General features: G+C 39.3%; 1 pseudogene across 1 annotated transcript; it reads left to right on the top strand.

The window, feature by feature from the left end:
* Window positions 1–396: 396 nt before the first annotated feature.
* On the top strand, window positions 397–2,576 carry LOC309641453 (high mobility group protein B1 pseudogene; annotated as a pseudogene). The gene has a single exon. The product of its transcript is annotated as a high mobility group protein B1 pseudogene (transcript).
* Window positions 2,577–7,758: the final 5,182 nt, after the last annotated feature.

The raw sequence follows: 7,758 nt of genomic DNA, 5'->3' as shown, positions 1-7,758 counted from the left end.
GTTTTTACAGTTTGTTCAAATCAAGATCCAAATAAAGTCCATATATTGTAATTGATTGATACGCCTTTCAAGTTTCTTTTAATCTATAGCTTCTCCCTTTTCTCTCTCTCTTTCTTCCTTTAAACTGAAGTATTGGAGAAACCAGGTCATTTGTTCTACAGAGTTTCCCACCCGTGGTATTATTTAAAATATTCCTCCATCCTCTGCACTTCTTTGAAATTCAGATTTTGGGACTTCCTTGGTGGTGCAGTGGTTAAGAATCTGCCTGCCAATTCAGGGGACACGGGTTCAAGCCCTGGCCTGGGAAGATCCCATATGCCGCAGAGCAACTAAGCCCTGCGTCACAACTAATGCACCTGTGCTCTAGAGCCTGCGAGCCACAACTACTGAGCTCACGTACCACAGCTACTGAGGCTGTGTGCTGCAACTACTGAAGCCCGCACAGCTAGAGCCTCTGATCCGGAACAAGAGAAGCCGCTACAATGAGAAGCCCGCGCACTGCAATGAAGAGTAGCCCCGCTTGCCACAACTAGAGAAGGACTGTGTGCAGCAATAAAGACCCAATGCAGCCATAAGTAAATAAATACATAAATAATAAATAAATTCAGATTTTATTTTTTTTAATTTTATTTTTTCGGCTGCATCACACAGCATGTAGGATCTTAGTTCCCCAACCAGAGATGGAACCCGAGCCCCCAGCAGTGGAAGTGTGAAGTCTTAACCACTGGACTGCCAGGGAAGCCCCCAGATTTTATACATTTATTTGTTTATTAAAAATTTATTTATTTATTTATTTTTGACTGTGTTGGGTCTTCGTTGTTGCACGCGGGCTTTCTCTAGTTGCAGTGAGCAGGGGCTACTCTTTGTTGCAGTGCACGGGCTTCTCACTGTGGTGGTTTCTCTTGTTTTGGAGCATGGGCTCCAGTAGTTGCGGCACGTGGGCTCCGTAGTTGTGGCACAGGGGCTCTAGAATGCAGGCTCGGTAGTTGTGGCGCACGGGCTTAGTTGCTCCGCGGCACATGGGATCTTCCCGGACCAGGGCTCAAACCCGTGTCCCCTGCTTTGGCAGGCGGATTCTTAACCACTGCGCCACCAGGAAGTCCCTATACATTTACTTTTGCAAGACTCTTTCAGACAGACACAAAATATATGGTTGTCGACAGAGCGGAGAGAGTCAGGAGGCTGCGTCTGGCTCCAGCTTTCACAGCCATTGCAGTACGTTGAGCTCCATAGAGACAGTGCCCGGGCAAGTGAGAGCCGGATGGGCACTGGGCCCCCCTGTGCCTCATTGAGGAAAAATAATTAAACATGGGCAAAGGAGATCCTAAGAAGCCGAGAAGCAAAACGTCATCCTATGCATTGTTTGTGCAAACTTGCCGGGAGGAGCACGAGAAGACGCATCCAGATGCTTCAGTGAGCTTCTCAGTGTTTCCTAAGAAGTGCTCAGAGAGGTGGAAGACCATGTCCGCTAAAGAGAAAGGAAAATTCAAGACATGTCAAAGGCAGACAAGGCCCGTTATGAAAGAGAAATGAAAACGTATATCCCTCCTAAAGGGGAAACAAAAAAGTTCAAGTGTCCCAGTGCACCCAAGAGGCCTCCTTCGGACTTTATCTTGTTTTGTTCTGAGTATCATCCAAAAATCAAAGGAGAACATCCTGGCCTATCCACTGGTGATGCTGCAGAGAAACTGGGAGAGATGTGGAGTAACACTGCTGCAGAGGACAAGCAGCCTTACGAGCAGAAGGCTGCTAAGCTGAAGGGAAAGTAGGAAAAGGATATTGCTGCATACCCAGTGAAAGGGAAGCCTGATGCAGCAGAAAAGGGAGGCGTCAAGGCTGAAAAAAGCAAGAGAAGAAGGAAGAGGAGGAAGAGGAGGAAGATGAAGAGGATGAAGAAGAAGACGATGATGTTGATGAATAAGTCGGTTCTAGCACAGTTTTTTTTTTCTTGTCTATAAAGCATTTAACCCCCCTGTACACAACTCACTCTTTTTAAAGAAAAAAATTGCAATGTAAGATTAGTTTTTAAACTGTGCAGTGTCTTTTTTTGTATAGTTAACACATTATCGAATGTGTCTTTAGATAGCCCTGTCCTGGTGGTATTTTCAATAGCCACTAACCTTGCCTGGTACAGTATGGGGATTGTAAATTGGCATGGAAATTTAAAGCAGGTTCTTGTTGGTGCACGGCACAAATTAGTTATATACGGGGATGGTAGTTTTTTCATCTTCAGTTGTCTCTGATGCAGCTTATACGAACTAATTATTCTGTTAAGTGAATACCATTCCATAATTACAAAAAAAAAAAAATAAGTTGCAGCTGTTTTGTTGACATTCTGAATGCTTCTAAGTAAATACAATTTTTTTTATTAGTATTGTTGTCCTTTTCATAGGTCTGAAAATTTTCTTCTTATGGGGAAGGTAGTCTTTTGCTTTTGCCATTTTGGTTCAGACTAATCATTACAGTGTTTATCTTTCATACAGTTAGCTGATAAAAAGCTTTTGCCTACACACCCTGCATACTCATGATGAGGGTAATAAAAGTTGAACTGAGACAGTTTTCATCCATAACTGAAACTCAAATCTTGATCAGTTGTTATCAGATTTCACATAGCCCAGTTACATTTACAAAGTGAAGAGTAACCAATCTACTCACAGGACTGGATTATTAGAATCAAACATTTTGAAAGTCTGTCCTTGAAGGACTAATAGAAAAGTATGTTCTAATCTTTACATGAGGACTCTACATTCTTTAACTCCCATTACCATGGAATGGCAGCTATATTTGCAGTTCCCACGTTAAAGACCTGAGAATGTATCCCCAAAAGCATGAGCTTAAAATACAAGACTGACATATTAAATTTTTTTGTTGACATTAGTCCCAGCAAAGGCTCTGGAAAAAAAGTGCTGGCTATAAATGTCTTCTCCTATTTATCGAAATATGGATTGTTTAGGAAACTTGAGACCCTCCATTAAAGGTACTTTTAATTAATTGGGCCAACTTTTAAAATTGTATACCGCATTTTAAATCAGGTATATTTTCCTATATTATGGTCTGCCCCTTTATAAATCAAATAGACATGAGGGAAGAAGACACTTAAGCTTTGTGATCTCAGTATGAATTATCTGATTTATTTGAATTTGAATTTTCTCTACAAAACTCAGGCTCATTCATTAGAGTCATATGTTTATCTGCTTAGTAGTTTAGGAAACACTTTGGCAATTTTGTGGTTTTCGAGATTACCATTCTCTTAAAGTGCCAGTGTTTTAAAATAGCGTTCTTGTAATTTTACACGCTTTTGAGATGGAGTGATGTTTTGTTATATAATGTGGACTTGGATTCTTTCCATTTGCATTTGTTTATGTAATTTCAGGAGGAATACTGAACATCTGAGTCCTGGATGATACTAATAAACTAATAACTGTAGGGTTTTAAAAAAATATACGGTTGTCTCTTCTTTTGAGATGTCACTAGTCATGTTCAATCCATTATTAGTTCTTTAGGGGATACAAAGTGGTGATATTTTAATCTTATCATTTCTTCTTTATATATGAGCTGGAATATTTCTACAAAGAGAAACTTCTCCTTACCTGTTTGGTTATCCCTATTTATAGTTCCCTTAGAAAAGCAGGATAAGTACTTGAACCAGTTTCAACATAAGAATTGGTTCTTGGCGTGGAAAATGCAAATTGAATCCGACATGAATCCTGCCCTCAAGGAGCTTCCCATTTGGTAGGGGGATAAGAAATGTGGACAGAAGTGATGAGAGAATCCAAGAGGTGCAAAGGATTCTGAGTATGCCCAGAGGACCATTGTTCCTAAGAGATAGAGCTGGCTAGGACTCAGTGCTTCTGGATACTGGATATCAGGGGGACCTAGTAAAAGTGTTCACATTTCAGCTGAGCCTCTAAAGATGGGGTGGCAGGGAGTGCCAGTTGTTCTCTAACATTAGATCTCCCCTTCTTCTAAGCCTGGGCTCATGGTGTTCCAGAAATAAGATAACTTTTTATTCTTCCTTGCAGTTCGGTGTGGCCATATGGCAAAGTTCTGGTTTATGGGCTGTTATGAGAAAAAGTAACTTGTGTGATTTCCACATTGTACCCTTAAAGAGAGGGCAGGCCTTTCCCTTCCCCCTCCCCCATCCTACTGCTCACAAAGTAGATGTTGTGGTACCCCATCTTGGAACATGAGGACCAGGAAGCATCATAGAGATGGCAGAGCAACAAGATAGAAGGAAACTCCTGGGTTTCTGGTTGCCCTATGAGCCACTGTACCAGCCCTGGATGCTATCCAACTATGACAAGAACAAGGAATAAACCTCTTCCCCTGATGGGGTGGCTGTAGTGATGGGAGTGCCATCTGGGGTCTCCCTTGAAGCATCTAGTATCTGCTGGTGCTAGGAAATGGTGGGAAGAGGAATCCAATTCAAAGAATGTACGGGAAGTAAAAAGTGTAAGGCAAGGTAAATGTTTTCACATTGAGGAAGAGGAGAGAGCAATTAAAATATCCCAAAGTCTCTTAAGGGTAGGGTTATAGGTATTTTTGAAAAGCATTGACTCTCCCTTATCAATCCTGAAGTTTACTCAATGTGAGAATCAGGCTAAAGGTGTTTGTTACATTGATGGTCACATGGCCAAAGGCATTATTTACGCACCTTTAAAAAGTGAAGTGTTTTTTCAAATATAGTCTATATATTCTCAGAAATTATCTGATAGACGCTTTAGCACTCTTTTATTCACATTTAGATTTGAAATTCACATGGAATTGGGTTTTGTGTATGGTATGAGGTAAGGACAAAGTTTCAACTGTTTTAAAAATCATCCTTTTTCTTATTGCACTACAGTGATAACTTTGTCATAAATCAAAGGCATTTGGGAGTATCTGATAAAATTGAACATACATACACCCTCTGATCCATTAAGTCCACTCCTAGATATATATCTAACAGAAATGCATTCATACATGCATGAAAAGAGAGATTTGAGAATGTTTATAGCAGCACTACTCAAAATAGCCCAACAGACAACAATATTGTATTGTAATCATCAAACTTGCTAAGAGACCAGAACTTTATGAGTCTTAAGGATCATCATATATGGGATAGAGATGCTAATTATCCTACAATGGCAATCATATTACAGTATATAAATGTATCAAATTAACATGATGTACACCTTGAATTTGTGCAACGGTATATGTCAAATATATTTCAATCTTAAAAAGGTTAACTGTCCCCCAAAATAGCCCTAAAATGAAAACAACCAAAATGTCTATCAACAGTAGAATAGGTAAAGGAATCATGGTATATTCATGCAAGAAAATAGCATACAGCCATGAAAACAAGTGAGCTAAACTATATACAATAACTTTGATAAATCTCAGAAACAAGTTATTCAGTGAAAGAAATCAAAAGTAAAATAATATAAACTATCTCATTCTATGTATATAACGTTTAAAAATGGGCAAAACAAATCTATGGTGTTAGAAGGTTATCTTTGGGGAGGAGAGTAGAGTTAGTAACTGGGGGGGACCCGCAGAGGGTTTCTGAGGTACTATTAATGTTCTATTTCTTAACTTGCGTGGTGGTCACCTTGTAGTAATTCTTTGAACTGTACATTCATAATGTTTGCATTTTTTGTATGTGTATTATATATCAATCTAAAAGTTATTTTAAAAAAGAAGTTGGGGGACTTCCCTGGTGGCACAGTGGTTAAGAATCTGCCTGCCAATGCAGGGAACACGGGTTCGAGCCCTGGTCCGGGAAGATCCCACATGCCGTGGAGCAATTAAGCCCATGCACCACAACTACTGAGCCTGTGCTCTAGAGCTTGTGAGCCACAACTACTAAGCCCACGTGCCACAACTACTGAAGCCCGCACGCCTAGAGCCCATGCTCCACAACAAGAGAAGCCACCGCAATGAGAAGCCTGCGCACTGCAGCGAAGAGTAGCCCCTGCCCCCCGCAACTAGAGAAAGCCCGAGCGCAGCAACGAAGACCCAACGCAGCCAAAAATAACAATAAATAAATAAATAAATCTATGAAAAAAAAGAAAAGAAGTTGGTTGCTATGTTATATTCTAAAGGAAGGAAGACTGAAAGAGAGGCATGACAGAGTTAGGACAGAGCCTATGTGGAGGTGGTCTTCTTTTGGTTTCAAAGTATCAATAGCTGTTACATTTCTCCAGTGAAACACCAAAACATAAGATATTTGATATACATGCAAAGCAATGTTTGATATTTGATACAAATTGGTAGATGGAAGAGGAAGATAAAACTAGTAGTCAGATTTCAGCAAATCTCAAATACTATTGACCATTATTTTAATAAATCATTTATAGGGGAAAATGCTGCTAATTAAATGTGAAACCATACCTTAACAATAGTCCTGGGTGACACATGAATTGGTCATATCAGCTTCTTATTGCTTTGAGATTTCTTTGATTTATTCCAAAAGATCTGGCTATGTTTCCTCCCTTTATTTGCCTTATTTGCTTGGTGATATTATGATTGACATTGCTTTTGCATATATGCATGTCAGGTACAAAATGGAACACAACTTCATCTTGTTGTGGGCCTCTTCCTTTCTTCGGTCCTGTAAAGCTCTTGGTTGGTCTTTACAGGAGAATTACAATTTTGGCCATTCCTCCAAAGTGAAATGTTTGCTTTATTACTACCAATGTGCCCCTGTTGCTCTGTTTCTCTGCCTTTCTGTGACTACAATAACCTTTCATTTCAATGAGCAGTCTTTTAAAGGACATTTTAAAAATCAGCTAAGCTCATCTGCAGTGATGCCAATAGAATAGCTATGGCCAAGTTCACACATGTGAAGCAGTGACACAGCTGCTGCCTGGCCAACAGTGACTATAAGAGGATTCTCGATTTCAGAGATGTTAAAATGTGAAAAAAAAAATGTGCATCTTAGAACTGATGAATCAGTGTGTTGAAGGAAAAGGCAGAGTCAGAAAATTACTATTTACAGAATTAGAGGAAGTCTTACATACTTGCATAATTTGGGCTGAAAATAAGAAGTGATGTATTTCAAGGACCTAGAAGAAAATCAGGGAAAAGGTTAAAAGAAAATAACATAGTTTGCCTAAAATAAATATACTATGTTTGGTGGAGGCTGGTATTCATTAACTTGATGTAGAAAAGCATGGCTGGTCTCTCTCTCTCCTTGGAAGGCAAGGTGATATGATACCTTAGAGCACTGGAGTGCTGATAAATGTTTAGCAACTGGTTTTCTAGAAAAATGTGCATATATAGGTTTATTATAAATTTTACTGATATAAAGGGGATGTAGCACACAGTTTAAAAATATTATTAAATATACTACTCTTTGTTGTAAATTACCATATAGCCAATTGATTCCCACAGAACACTTTCGTTGATTTTTCCCTAACTCTGTATCCATAGCCAACCTACGGTTGTAGTTGACAAATGAGTACAGTTTTGACATGAACGTTGGTTGGTACTTTTGTTTACATTAATGAATAAGAGCAAAGTGAATAGCAAAGACATATGCTGGAACTTCACTGGTTTGTCAATGACTTGAGTGATTTCCTTGCTGAATCAGATAACAGTCTTCTAATACTGAAAGAATCTTCCCTCAGTGTTTTTGTGTTATGAAGAATGTAACAGCTATAGACACAACACACTTTCAAGTTTAGTCTACATTTCTAACATTTTCCCACCTTCTTAAGTCTAGACAATCAGCAAAATGATAAATGAAGCCCTGAATTGTAATATGTGTCAATTGCT

Source organism: Balaenoptera physalus (genome assembly GCF_965194825.1).
Source record: "Balaenoptera physalus genome assembly, chromosome: 13".
NCBI classification, from domain to species: Eukaryota; Metazoa; Chordata; class Mammalia; order Artiodactyla; family Balaenopteridae; genus Balaenoptera; species Balaenoptera physalus.
Note: the sequence above shows the minus strand (reverse complement) of the source record. Positions and strands in the feature narration are given on the sequence as shown.